Below are 14613 nucleotides of genomic sequence, written 5' to 3' on the forward strand. Positions count from 1 at the left end.
TGTTTTTATGTATCATATATTGTCATTGCGGCACGCTGCTTCCCATAGCATCTGCTCTTGCGCAGAAATCTCCAAACCGAGATAAAGTGAAGGAGATAATTAGTCTGCGTATAGATAATGGTCCGTCATATCGTCTGTGCCTGTGGGGAGCTGGTGTTATTGTGGAGCGTAATGAATCTGGCCAGTGGTGATGCATCTCTACAGACACTATGGAGATATTACACAGATGTGTGTGAGAGGGAGGCACACACATCATCAGAACGTTTTTTACCCACTCCGTACAAGCCTGTCTGATTAAGGGCCTTGTTTAAACGATCGGAGCGCATGGTCTGAAGCTCACGGCGCAGGTGTGTCCAGTGGTGGAACGAGTACTGAGAAAGCATACTACACTCTAAAAAATGCTGGGTTAAAAACAACCCAAGTTGGGTTGAATATTGACTAACCCAGCAATTGGGTTGTTTTAACACAAGGAATGGGTTGTCTTAATCCCGCAATTGACCTATCGGTAAGCCCCGCCCCCCTTAGTTACTGTTGCTAACTCGGACAAACAAACGGAGTTGCTATATCTTACAATGACAGCTGTCAGTGTGAAAACCTTATCCCAAGATGTTTTTGGACACAGAATGTAACGTACATCCCGTCCGAATGATGGCCAAACTTTACTGATGGCTTATCAAGTTTATGATGTCATTTTTCACTCCAAAAAATCATCGTAAGAGCTGAACAAAGAAGTGCGCATTAACGTCTCATTCACAAACTATCTCTCCGTTGCATTACCATTAACATACACAGCAAATTACACAAAAACACTCATACAAATAACAGTAAACAAACATATACACAGACCGTGTTCCTTTTCGAGGGTGCAGTTAATAACTGGGAAACTTTGTATCTGCAAAACAACTCCGATAAACTGCGAGTGCGAGCTCTTCCTTTCACTATAATTCCCATCAAAATAGGAGTCCTCCTTAGTAGGACAGATAATGTAGACTTTAAACATATCTAAAATTAAATTAATTTACATATAACCAGTTTAATATGGAGAGGCACTGAAATGTAGACCTTCGTGTTTTTGACCTACAGTGTTACATGACGTGAGAACAGTTAGTTATTTCGGTTTGTATGTTAGCAGAGACTTTAATCGTAACTTAACGAGAGTCTGACAAACAGAAAATCCTCTCAGGATCCCTGGAATCAGTGCTACAGTACCTCAGGCACGACATTTTAGCATTTTTTTAGCATAAAAACCATCAAATCGATGAGAGCTTCGGATTTTCCAATGTTTCTCTATGGCGCTGACACCTAAAGATGTCCGAGTTCCGGTCCCAGCGCAACTGATTCTCAACTGCTATTGGCTCATCTGCGTTCGAGGGGAGGGGCTTACCGATAGGTCAATTGGGTTGTGTTAACCCAGCAGTTGGGTTAAAATGTTTGCTTGAAACAACCCAATCGCTGGGTTAAAACAACCCAATTGCTGGGTTAGTCCATTTTCAACCCAACTTGGGTTGTTTTTAACACAGCATTTTTTAGAGTGTACTTGTCAAAAAATGTAGTGCTAGTAGAGTAAAAGTACCTGACCTAAATACTACTCAAAGTAGGAGTAAAAAGTAGCCCTTTTAAAAGTACACTGTAAAAATGTAACGTTATTTTACTGTAAAAATGCTCCGGTGAAAAACATTTAATTGGTTAACAGAAAGTTTCCGTACTATATACGGTGAATAACTGTAATAGATCTAACCTTACATTTCATTTAATTTTACAGTAAAATACCGTTAAATTTACAGTTTTTGGAAGTTAAAAAGAACAAGTCATTGTGTAATTTACAGTGAAAACATTCCCAGAATTCCCTGCGTGACACTTCGCCTTTGATGTATTTTCATTGCAATAACTATGTTTCTTATTTGTTTTTTCTAATCACTTATGTACATTAGGGTTTTATGTTACATCTGATGTTGTTAAATTAATGTTTATTGCATTTTTTTATGCAAAGTTTTGTGTTTTACCATGATGGTGTTTAGTGTTTGTGTGAATGACACTGAGCACCTTCTATTTATTAGTATTGTCCTCTTAAAAGCTGCTTGTGATGAGCTTTGATACATCATGTGACTCTCATCACCACTGTAATTGGTGGTTGTCCGTATATTTCAAAGGTACATAACAGATATTAGTATTTCAATAGGTTGGTAATTTAATATTATTTCAGTTAATCAAATATGTTTTTTTACCGTAAATTGTTTACAGTGTAAACATAATCATTACAATATAAACCTTTAAATTATACGGTTTTGAACTGTAAAATAAAACCTTTTTTAACCGTAATTATTACAATATAAACCTTTAAATTATACGGTTTTGAACTGTAAAATAAAACCTTTTTTAACCGTAATTTTTACATTATAAACCTTTAAATTATATGGTGCTGTCCCTAAAAACCTAAAACGTTACTGCCGTATTTTTTACGGTAAAGTTCTGGCAACCACAGCTGCCGGTTTTTTACCGTAAATTTTACGGGGATTTTTTTTACAGTGTACTCAAGAGTAGTGAGTAGTGAGTATTATGCTGTGAATGTTATTCCACCTTATATACCCTGCAAATTAAAAATGTAGCTTCCTCTTTTATGGACGATGGTAAGAACAAAAAAACAAGAGATCACCAACAGTATTTCAGTATTTCTCCAAGTTTTATTTTTGACTGCTAGCACTAAAACTACAGCCATGGAATATTTGGCAGATTTTGGCAATATTTGGCCATTTCTGTTGGCAGAGAGCGTTATGCGCGCTGCTTATGCGCCCCGGGCGCCTCGCGTTTTAGAAGGAGCGCTCTGAGCACATGAAGTTGAAAAAAAATCAACTCGGAGCGGAAAAGCGCCCGACGTCATCGCGTTTTTTTCTATTGTCTAATCGAATGAATGGAGAGGCGGGTCTTCCGTTGGGGACGACCGTTACCTTGTATTAGACTGACAGCTCAGCTGATTTCAGGGGTTTCCTAGCAGCAATGTAAAAAAAAACAGCAGCGCACTGCTCTTTTCTAAATGAAAAACGTCAACCAATAAAGGCAGTGCAGTGCGCCTCGCGTTCGAACCTGAAAAACGCATTCTGTGTGATCGGGGCCTTAGCCAATCACGTTGATAGGAAAAAAATTAACATAATGTAGTGTAATGTAAAAATAAAATTCATATATAGTAGTTTTAACACGAAAACTACTAAATTACAGTAACGAGAGTATTTGTAATTCGTTACTTTACACCACTGGGTGTGTCCTAGTCCACTTTTACTAGTTTAACGATGGAATAAACGGTCAACACTCCAGGCGCATGATCCAAAAGGGTTGTACCTCGCCTCTTAATGAGTCATGGGTGTGTTTTGGGGCGTAACGTGCAATAAACCAATCAGAGTCTCATCTCATCGCCGTTGTTTTCAGTTCCTCAAAATAGCAACGCGCCAACAATGCTCCTGAACACACCTGGTTTTCAGACCAGACCCCCATGGGTGAACAGATGGCACGAGTGCATTTGCTATTTAAACAACTGGATGTGAAAATTAAAACTGCATCGGGCTAAGCTTGCAAAAAACACTTGTGTCGCACCTGGTGTCGCATTGCGCCGGGTGAATGCTAGACTGTCTGCTTCAAATTGCACAGTATGCTTATTCATTTGGCAGACACTCATGCTCAACACCACACATTCACACCAAACACGAATAGAGCGTCTGGAGCGAGTGATTTCAATGTTAAGTCAATGGAAAGACGCGTTGACGGTTTGCGCGAATGATGCGAATCGACAGTCTTGCGCGATAAGCGTGTTACGCGCAAGTGATTTTATTTGGTGCTTTTTGTGCATTCGCGCGTTTGAAGCGAATTCGCGTTTGACGCCCGAGTTGAACAATCTGAACTTTGGCGTGTATTTGCGCCGCGTTAACGAATCAGGAGCCTGCTCGCTGCTGTCACTTGATGAAGTGACGTGATGAGAAACCTCGCAATATTTTAAAAATACTACTGTTATTGTGTCACAAAATGTAGTTTTAAGACTTTTTCTGGTGAGAATGTAGTTGTTTAAAGCTCAAATCTGTGGTTTATTTATAAAGAGTGCGCTTATTTAAAAAAATTAATCTTGCGTTTGTGGAGTTGTGAGATCCAGGCGATCAGTGGGCGCTCAGCACTCATTAACCCCGGCGAGAGCAGCCTTTCATCGGCCAGTCCTTCTGACGTTTGCCGCTGGCTCTGATGTCTCTGTGGTGGTTAAACATGAGATATAATTTAATCTTGTGTGGATCTAACGGGCGATCTTTGGTGTCATGAATCATCATTTTTTGTCTGCCAAATCTTTTGACTGAGGGCAAAGAGAAGTTTCATAACTTTATTTTTTAGGATATTTAAATATACATGCAATGAAGATAATGTAGGAGTTGCCTGGACCACATTTGTGTGGCTATTAATGTTTAATATATTTTTTTAATGAAAAAGAGGCAGAGTGGTGTTTTTTAGCGTATGTAAGGGGTTTAAAGCTGCTTACTGCCTATCCTAACCATCATGCAACCTCAAGTTACCGATTTGCTTTATAAAGGCACACAAATAGTGCTCCACTTGACTAATTGATTTTAGTAAAGTTTGATGTTAGCATGTCGCTAAGCTAATGCCACAATACTCTTATATGCATAAACACACACACACAAATATTGGGTTAAAATAATCAATTTTTAATTACACTGACTGAACTATTATTTATAGATAAAATTCAATTTTCAACATTCCTCCTGCCTCATTCGCCAATTGGATTTACCCCCCCACTGAATTCTTTACCTGACAAAGGATAGGCTACATGCAATTCTGCCTTAAAAACAAGGTCATTTTTGGAAACACCTAATTTAAATAATTTTTCAGTTTGAACCCTGAATTAAGCAGAATTTCACACACTAGTTTTAGTCCAGCACATTTATGAAACCCTGGCACAGAGCAGAGTTTGAGTTTACAGTGTCAAACAATGTGTTACAGTGAGTTGTTCAGCAGCAGACAATCAATCATAAATTGCCTCATTGCTTACCTCATTAAATATTCATGTGTTTTATACGGTCTCAGAAACTTTCATGCTGTGTTCAGTTTATGTTCAGAGGGAAATTTCTGAACCTGACACTCCAGGATTAATTAATAGTTTTCACACAGAGACCTGGAGGGGAAAATAATATCCATAGAACTGCCGCGCAGGCCTGTCAACTTTACATATGTGTCAAGCCACAAATATTTAGATCACCGCTCAGAAAAAGTGAACTTGAAGATAGTTTCCAGAAGGAGGAAATTGGGGTGTCTCAAAAGAGATTGAGCCGAGATGTGCCTAATCGGGGAACTCTTAAAAAGATGATCAGCAGAAAGTCTGTCCTATCTTATCCCTATTTGCATGTTTATGGTGACATGGAGAATTTGTGGCATAAATATTATGATGCTTTTTAATCAAAACATACTATACACCATTCATTCTGAAATGAAAAGAGGTTTCTTTTGATACCAAGCAAGATGTAATGATTAAAGTAATGATACATCATCTTTGGATATCAGCATTTTAAGTTGCACTGACATAACTAAAGAATCATAACTGGGCTAATATAGAATAAGGACATGCATAAGATGCAGGAGAAATACTATATACAGTTGGGACAGATTGATTGTGAGTAAAAATGAGTGGGAGTCAATGATTGTGAGTCAATGTCCTTGTGTATTGGAAGTTTGTCTCTAGTCTTTGACCAAATGGCTAGTGCCGTTTTTAAAACACAGAAAGATGAGCGGGAAAGAGAAAATGTGCCATCTACATCTGAGTCTGCTTCAGCTTACTATGAGGTGACAGCGAGTGAAGCGGCACCTGAGGCTTCTCAGGACACAGATCGGCACAATGCCCAATGACTTGTCTGCGATTGATGAACCACCTTCACAACCAGTGATGACCACATTTCCCTACACTGAGTTTGCCGGAAAAAAACATCACACAAAATGGTACAATGAATTCACATGTCTTGAATATAGTTCAACAAGTAATGCTGTGTTTTGCAAAGCATGTCGGCATTTTCCAAAAGCGTTCATCTGCGATGGATTCACAGACTGGAAACACCTCCGCAGGTCATGCATCAGACACCAAGCCAGCAAATCTAAATCCCTTTCCATTTGTAAATATGAGGCATATAAAGCAACCCATAAAACTGCTCGGGTTATGTATATAACCCTTGTTCCCTGAGAAGGGGAACGAGCACTGCATCGGGACGACGCTTTGGGGATGCTCCCTTAGCATCAGCGAATCTGAAACCAGAATGCCAACTAGGCCAATCCGATTGGCGTGCGTGATGACGTCATTGTGACGGCATACCCGGAAGTATAAAAGGGGAGCTGGAACGTAATGGCGGTAGTAATTGCTCTGAAGCATGCGCTCCAGGCGCGCCAAGGTGTGGCGTCGGGATGCAGTGCTCGTTCCCCTTCTCAGGGAACAAGGGTTATATACATAACCCGAGCAGTTCCCTTTCGAGGGAACTCGCACTGCATCGGGACGACGCTTTGGGGAACGAGTACCCACTAGGCCACACCGAAGGGTAGCGCCTGCCCTAGTGTGAAGCCGGAAACCGGGCACAGCTAGGACTGGAGCACCCTAGCACCAGGCGTCGTAGGGAGATCCAGGCTATAAAACCTGATAAAAGTGTGTGGGGTAGCCCACCCGGCCGCCTCGCAGATATCCTGCAAGGGGACCCCAGAAAGAAGGGCCACCGAAGAGGCCATGCCTCTGGTGGAATGAGCCCTCACAGCCACAGGTGAAGGCAAACTGCGCACCTGATAGGCCATGGTAATCGCCTGGACAATCCAATTACTGATTGTCTGAGTAGACGCAGGCAATCCCTTCTTAGGTGAGCCAAAACACACCAACAGTTGTTGTGATCTCCTCCACTGTGCAGACTTCGCCAAATAAACTCTGAGCGCCCTAACCGGGCAGAGTAGGTGAAGTCTCCCCTCTTCCGCCGTCACATGAGGCGGAGGATGAAATGCCTGCAGGACCAATGACCTGACCACCCTTGATGGCACCTTAGGCACGTAGCCCGGCCTAGGGTGTAAGATGGCTTTTACTCCTCCCGGGGCAAACTCCAGGCAGGTCGGCGTTACCGCCAAGGCCTGGAGATCTCCCACTCTCCTGAGAGAGGTAATGGCAAGGAGAAAAGCCACCTTAAGGGTCAGATCCTTTGGTCCAGCCGACTCCAATGGTTCGAAGGGGGCCTCAGCCAATCCTTCGAGAACCACTGCCAGGTCCCAGGTTGGAACTCTGGACCGAGCCGCAGGCCTCATCCTCCGAGCCCCACGGAGGAATTGTACAACCAGCTGGTGCCTACCCAGAGGCCCATCACCCAAAGGAGTGTGGAAAGCCTCAATGGCAGCCACGTACACCTTGAGTGTGGACGGGGTAAGCCCTGCAGAGAAACGATCTTGGAGGAACTCCAGCACTGAAGCCACTGGGCAGTTAACTGGGTCCACCTCACGTTCTCTGCACCAAGTGGAAAATACATTCCACTTGAAGCTGTACAGTCTCCTCGTAGACGGAGCCACTAGACGGAGTAAGGTCTCTATGACGTCTGCCGATAGGCCAGCCTCTATGAACCTGGTCCCCTCAGGGGCCAGACCCACAGGTTCCAAATCTCCGGGCGGGGGTAAAATATCGTACCCGCCGCCTGAGATAGGAGATCCCTCCTCAGAGGAATCTCCCACGGCTGACCTGCTAGCAGAGCTATGATATCCGAGAACCAAACTCGAGTCGGCCAACGGGGTGCTACCAGAAGTAGACTGACCCCCTGTCGACGGACCCTTTCCAGGACTCCCGGGAGCAGAGCAATCGGGGGAAATGCGTACAGACGCAGCCTCGGCCACGTCTGCACCATGGCATCCAGCCCCAGCGGAGCTGGATGCGTGAGGGAAAACCACAGTGGACAGTGGGACGTCTCTCGAGACGCAAACAGATCCACTTCCACTGGGCCGAACCTCTTGCATATGGCCTCCACCACCTCTGGGTGGAGTCGCCACTCCCCGGGCCTCAGCCCCTGCCTCGACAGGATGTCTGCTCCCTGATTTTGGACCCCCGGGACATACATTGCCCTGATGGACTACAGTTTCCCTTGGGGCCACAGGAGGATGTGATGCGCCAGTCTGCAAAGAGGGCGCAACCTCAAACCCCCCTGCCGTGCCCCAACCAGTGAGGGAGGCGTCTGTTGAAACGGATTCCCGGCAACAGGACGCTCCCAACACTGGCCCTTGGGACAGAAACCAAGGTTTCTTCCATATGACTAGGGAACGAAGGCCACTGCGCGTTACCCTGATCATACAGAATGGATTTCCCCTCAAGGAAAGCCACCTGGTTTACCTCCGTATCAGTACATGGTGGCCGCGGAGGTCCGGGAAAAAGCTCCTCAGAGCTTTGTAGACCGCCAGCATTTCCAGGCAGTAGATGTGCCAGGAGAAATGCCTGGTCTCCCACAGACCTCTCGCAAAGCGGCCGCCATGACCACGTCCCAGCCAGTGAGGGAGGCGTCTGTTGAAACGGATTCCCGGCAACAGAACGCTCCCAACACTGGCCCTTGGGACAGAAACCAAGGTTTCTTCCATATGACTAGGGAACGAAGGCATCTGCGCGTTACCCTGATCATACAGAATGGATTTCCCCTCAAGGAAAGCCACCTGGTTTACTTCCCATAACCACGTCCCAGCCAGTGAGGGAGGCGCCTGTTGAAACGGATTACCGGCAACAGAACGCTCCCAACACTGGCCCCTGGGACAGAAACCAAGGTTTCTTCCATATGACTAGGGAACGAAGGCATCTGCGCGTTACCCTGATCATACAGAATGGTTTTCCCCCCCGAGGAAAACCCCTTGATTCCCAGCTACCACTGTAAGGGTCTCATGCAGCAGGCCAAGAGATATTCTGTTGGACGCAGCCGCAATGAGCCCCAGCAGCCTTAAACTGCTTCACAGTGATGCTGTGGCCTAGCTTCTTTTTAGAGACCACCGCCCGTATGGACTCGATACGTTCGGGAGACAATTGTGCCCACAACGTAGAGAATCCCATACGACTCCCAGGAACACAGTTCTCTGAGAAGGTGACAACACGCTACTGTGTGTAGAGTCTCAAAGGGCTAGGCCGCCTGGAAGAACCCGATATTGGTACGCTTTGCCCCAAAAAGCGAACCTCAGGAACTTCCTGTGACACAGAAGGATGGATACAGGGAAGTATGAATCCTCTTCAGACCCATCGTGACAGACCAGTCCTCAGACTGGATCTGAATCACAATGGAGGAATTGCTAAGCATCTTGAATCTGAATCTCCTCAGAGAACGATTCAAGTACCTCAGGTCCAAAGTTGGATGCAACTGGCCATCCCTCTTAGGAACTGTGAAGTACCGGCTGTAGAGCCCGGACTCCCTGTCTGGCGGAGGAGCACATTCTGTGGCCTCCCTACCAGCAGGGAGTGAACTTCCTGTTCCATTACCCGAACCTGCCCAGGGACCACTGCCGTCCAGACCACCCCACTGAACTTCAGGGGAAGGTAATCGGACTGCAGTCTGTATGCCCCTTCCTACAGTCGCAGGCCCCAAGCTGATATATTCGGAGGCATAACCATGCGCCGAGATAATCTGCTAAGGGAACCAGCCTCTCGAGGCCGGTCTCGGGTGTCAACCGAGCCTCCTCCCCGACCCCCTGAAGCGGCTTACCGGCAGGGCGAAATCGAAGAAGATTTTCGGTGTGCGTACGCGTTTGCTGGACCACCGCAAGTCTTGCTAGAGGCGGCTGGTGCAGCACGCGTGCACGGGGAAACGATGTGGCCCGAAGCGTACTAGACGGCGGGAACACAGCATCGATTCCCGAAAACTCCACAGGGGAAGCGACCTCGATCGCTCCTACCCGGGAGAGGGGGCTGGCCAGCAGGGGGCCTCATCTAAGGGAGCAGCTCAACAGGGCCACAACCCTAGGGCGGACACTGCGATTAGCAATTGCCTGAAACTGATGTGTCCCGCAGGCCACAAGGCGGCGAGAACGACATCAACTTCAGGAGGGCTCCATCTTAGATGAATATCCAGTTCACAAGTTAAACACGCTTGGGTGACAGAATTAAAGTATCCAACTTATCAAAGTCGGATAACATGACACTCAATTCCTCGGAATTAAATGCCATCATAATCACCAAACCCGTGCAACCTGATCTGAATAATAGGCTGAATAAAAAATATATCTAACTCCTCAAAGTCAGATAATATTTTAATTTAATTCCTCAGAATTAAATGCAGCCACAATAAGGTGAAACATAGTCTGAATGATAGGCTGAATATCTAACTCCTCAAAGTTAGATTATATTTAATTTTAATTCCTTAGAATTAAATGTAGCCGTATTTAATCAGACGACACTGTTTTATTTGTATTTATACGGACTCATAGACCCCGCGTTGCCTCAGCAACGTGGTTGAAGCCGTCATAATACAATTGGCTTTCATCCCTCGAGAAAAAAGCCAAACAGTGTCACACAATACAGTGAAACATGGTCTGAAATGACTGAATATCTAACTCCTCAGAGTCAGATAATATCTCATTTAAATCCTCAGACTTAAATGCAGCCATAACAGACAAATACTGATTTATTTTACTATACGGACTCGTCCGTTAAGCCAACCAGTATCTCATGCACACCGATCGCGTGTGTTCACATTAATTGCAGACCCATAACCTGCGCGCTGCCTTTTTTTCCTTTTTTTTTTCCAGCAATCGCGTGGATGGAATCTTGCATATTTAAGAAGTGCTTATGACTTTGACTGCCTCGATGCTGAGTACGTCTAATTCCTCAGAATCAGACCTCTCACACATCGCGTCCTCCGCCCCGGGGGAAGAAGCCGCAGCGCGGGCTTCCACACGGGGAAGGAGAACATCTGAACTGTCAGATAAAGACTGGGAAGATGCCTCAGCAGTCCCAGTCCCGCTGACAGTCCATCCGTGAGCCCCATGACCAGCCTCGCCGCACCGCCTCGGCGGATGCGGGACCGATCCACGGGGCTCACGCCGAGAGCGGAGCACTCTGAGCGTCAGCTTTCATAATGCTCACAAGCGGCTCCCTCGAGAGCCGCTCGAGCATGCTGAACGCCCAGGCAGTGCACACACAGCAGGTGTGTATCCGAGCCCGACATGTAGCGAGGGCAAGGATGCACACACTGCTTGAACTCTCTCACTTTTTCACACTTCATTTCAATCACACACTTTCACTGACATACAACAGTAAATAGACAGACAGTTTGACAGATAGCGCTTGCTGAAGAGCAATAACTACCGCCATTACGTTCCAGCTCCCCTTTTATACTTCCGGGTATGCCGTCACAATGACGTCATCACGCACGCCAATCGGATTGGCCTAGTTGGCATTCTGGTTTCAGATTCGCTGATGCTAAGGGAGCATCCCCAAAGCGTCGTCCCGATGCAGTGCGAGTTCCCTCGAAAGGGAACCCAGGGTACTGTTTTAAACCAGCTCTTTCGGGATGACCGCACATTTGTGGAGAAAAACCGTGAACATGTGAAAGTGCTCATTGACATTGTTAAGGCATTGCTTTACGTGGCCACAGCGAAAATGAAGAGGCCTTAAATAAGGGCAATATTTGGGAACTGTTTAGCTTACTTGCCAAGCATGACCCAAACGTGCAAAATCGTCTCCAGGAGATACCAAAAAACGCCAGACTAATGAGTGCAGAAATTCAGGCCGAGTGACTTGAATGTGCAGCCTCGCTACTTCTACGAAAGATCTGAGTTGCATGAGACGCCATCCTACGCAATTATGGCTGATGAATGCAAGAACATTTCAAAACGCATGTGTGTGTAAGAAAAGTTCATGCAGACAAAGTCAAAGAGAGAGCGGTTGGATTCGTTGAAACGGGAGATATGAGCGCTAATGGGATTCCTGCAAAGATTTTGCAAGTCATTGAGCCATTGCAGTTTTGATCCATCTCTCTGCGTTGGCTTTGGCTTTGATGGGGCTTCTGTTATTCCGGGTAACAAGGGTGGTGTGCACTTGATTCCAAAGCGTACTTTTCCAAACGTCTTGTATGTGCAAGTTTTATAGAGATCCAGAAGGAGCTTTATCCTCAAAGAAGGGGTCTTGAACTTGAACAATCTACAGATACAAGGTGGAACTCGAAATCTGGCTCCATCAGCAAAGGTGGGCGTTATTTGAAGTAATTTTAGAAACGCTGCCGGAGTTCTCTAGCCTGACGTCGTCATACTCAGATTCTAGTCAGAATATGAGTCTGATGCTGCGTTCACAACAAACAAAGTCAAAATCGCGTCTACCGCGTCTAGTTTGACGCAGGAACATTTTTAATCCATTTGCGCGTCCGCTGCGAATTGGACGCGTGTAGAAATCGAGCGTTTGAAGCGAAATAGGCGCGCGTTCAAGGCGCTCCAGGAGAAATATGTCATAAAACACCACTCTGCCTCTTTTCATTTTCATTACAAATATATAATAAGCATTAATAGCCACACAAATGTGGTCCAGGCAACTCCTACATTATCTTCACTGCGTGTATATTTAAATATCCTTAAAAAATAAAGTTATGAAACTTCTCTTTGCCCTTAGTCAAAACAATTTGGCAGACAACAAATTATAGATTCATGACACCAAAGATCGGCCGTTAGATCCACACAAGATGAACCACTACAGGACATCAGAGCCAGCGGCAAACGTCAGAAGGACTGGCCGAGGCTGCTCTCGCCGGGGTTAATGAGCGCTGAGCATCCGGTGATCGCCTGGATCTCACAACTCCAAAAACACAAGATTATTTTTTTTAAATAGGCGCTCTCTTTATAAATAAACCACAGATTTGAGCTTTAAACAACTACATTCTCACCTGAAAAAGTTTTAAAACTACATTTTGTGACACAATAGTAGTATTTTTAAATAATGCTGGTTTCTCATCACGTTACTTTACCACGTGACCGCAGCAAGCAGGCTCCTGATTGGTTAACGTGAATTGACGCCAAAGTTCAAATTTTTCAACTCGGGCGTCAGACGCGAATTCGCTTCAAACGCGTGAATGCACAAAAACACCACTCGCGTGTAACGCGCATATTGTGCAAGACGCTCAATTTGTGTCCAATTCTCGTCATTCTCGCGAAACGCGCCTTTCGCGCCGCGGGACCTCCAGACGCGCGTCAACACGCTTTTACATTGACTTAACACTGAAATCACTCTCGCCAGACGCTCTATTCGCGTTTGGTGTGAATGCAGCATGATACTGCTCCATTGGGCTGTGATTATGGGGCGTGTTTCAACTAGGGATGCACCAAATCCAGATTTTTGGGGTTCAGCCAAATACTGAATCCACTAGTTAAGATAAAGTAAACACATTAGTGAAGTAAACAATGTCCACAGCAGTGAAGGGATGCTATTGACCATTTAACCATTAAACGAAAGTAAGAACTTTGACCGATTAATACTATCAGTTAAATGGTTTAAATGTTTTTAACGCTTTTATTTTTTTATGCATGGTTAAGAAAAATGTGCTGTATAGCATTATTTGTTCGCTCACGGAGCGCGTCGACATGTGCAACCACAAACAAGATATACTGTATCTCGCAAAATTAAGCAATGGAAAAGCTTACTGTGTGGGACCATTTCGACAGAAAAATACAGCAGTAGAACAAGCTCCTGACTGGTGGAAAGCAAATGAAAGGCGCTCCCCGAGGCTGGCCGCTCTAGCGAGGCGTTATCTCTGTATTCCCGGGACATCAGTGCCATCTGAAGCCTTGTTTAAGGCTTTTCAAAGTGTGTTTTGGTCAAGTTTACTAAAGTAAACATTGTCGCGTATGTTCTTCTCGCCGCTGCTTCCAACAGGCTGCGCTCCAGACTTACCCACATCACTTAGACATGTTACTTAAAAAAAAAACATACAAGGTGTGGATTGAGGTAGCCTAGGCCTGCTGTTTTTATTTGACCAAAAAAAAAAGTTTTCTGTTTTTCTGTTCATGAGTTCCATTTTCACTTTCAACGGCGGCGTCATTAAGTTCGACCAGCGGAGCGCGCGTAGTGCAAGCCTAAGGTTCGGGTTCGGTGGAAAAAAATTCGGAGGTTCGGCAGAAACCGAACCCCGTCAAAAAGCCCAATATCCGAACCCGAATCCTGGATTCGGTGCATCCCTAGTTTCAACCGAACCAGGAAAGGCCTCAATTGGATAGACCTACAACCAATCAGAGTAACGGAGTAAGTGATGTATGTTGAGCGACGCATAGTTGTCAACAGAACTCAACTGCACACACGCTGGAAGAAGTAGAAGAAGAAGATGAGTGTAAACGATCTTTGCCAGTGTTGTAAAAATAATTTAAGGATACACGGAGTACTTACCAACACGGTCATCATTTCTGAGAGAAATAGTAAAGGTGAACGCATATATGAACAAGTTCTCCATTTAGTAAACAAATTCAACCCAAGCGCTCTTTGGTGACGTGGATGATTACGTCACTGACAATCAATAAAGTCCGCCCTGACAATCTGATTGGTCCGAACAGCTTTGGTTCAAGCATAGTTGCTCCACAACGGATCAAGTCCAGACCGAACTTCCTGACCTCAAATGTTGT

At 45.2% G+C, this 14613-nt stretch overlaps 1 protein-coding gene across 3 annotated transcripts in view; it reads left to right on the plus strand.

Annotated features, from left to right (window-relative positions):
* Positions 1-14613, plus strand: part of ano3 (anoctamin 3) — a 168676-nt gene that overhangs the window by 43131 nt on the left and 110932 nt on the right. The window lies entirely within an intron of this gene.

This window comes from Gobio gobio (assembly GCF_949357685.1).
Source record: "Gobio gobio genome assembly, chromosome: 25".
NCBI lineage: Eukaryota > Metazoa > Chordata > Actinopteri > Cypriniformes > Gobionidae > Gobio > Gobio gobio.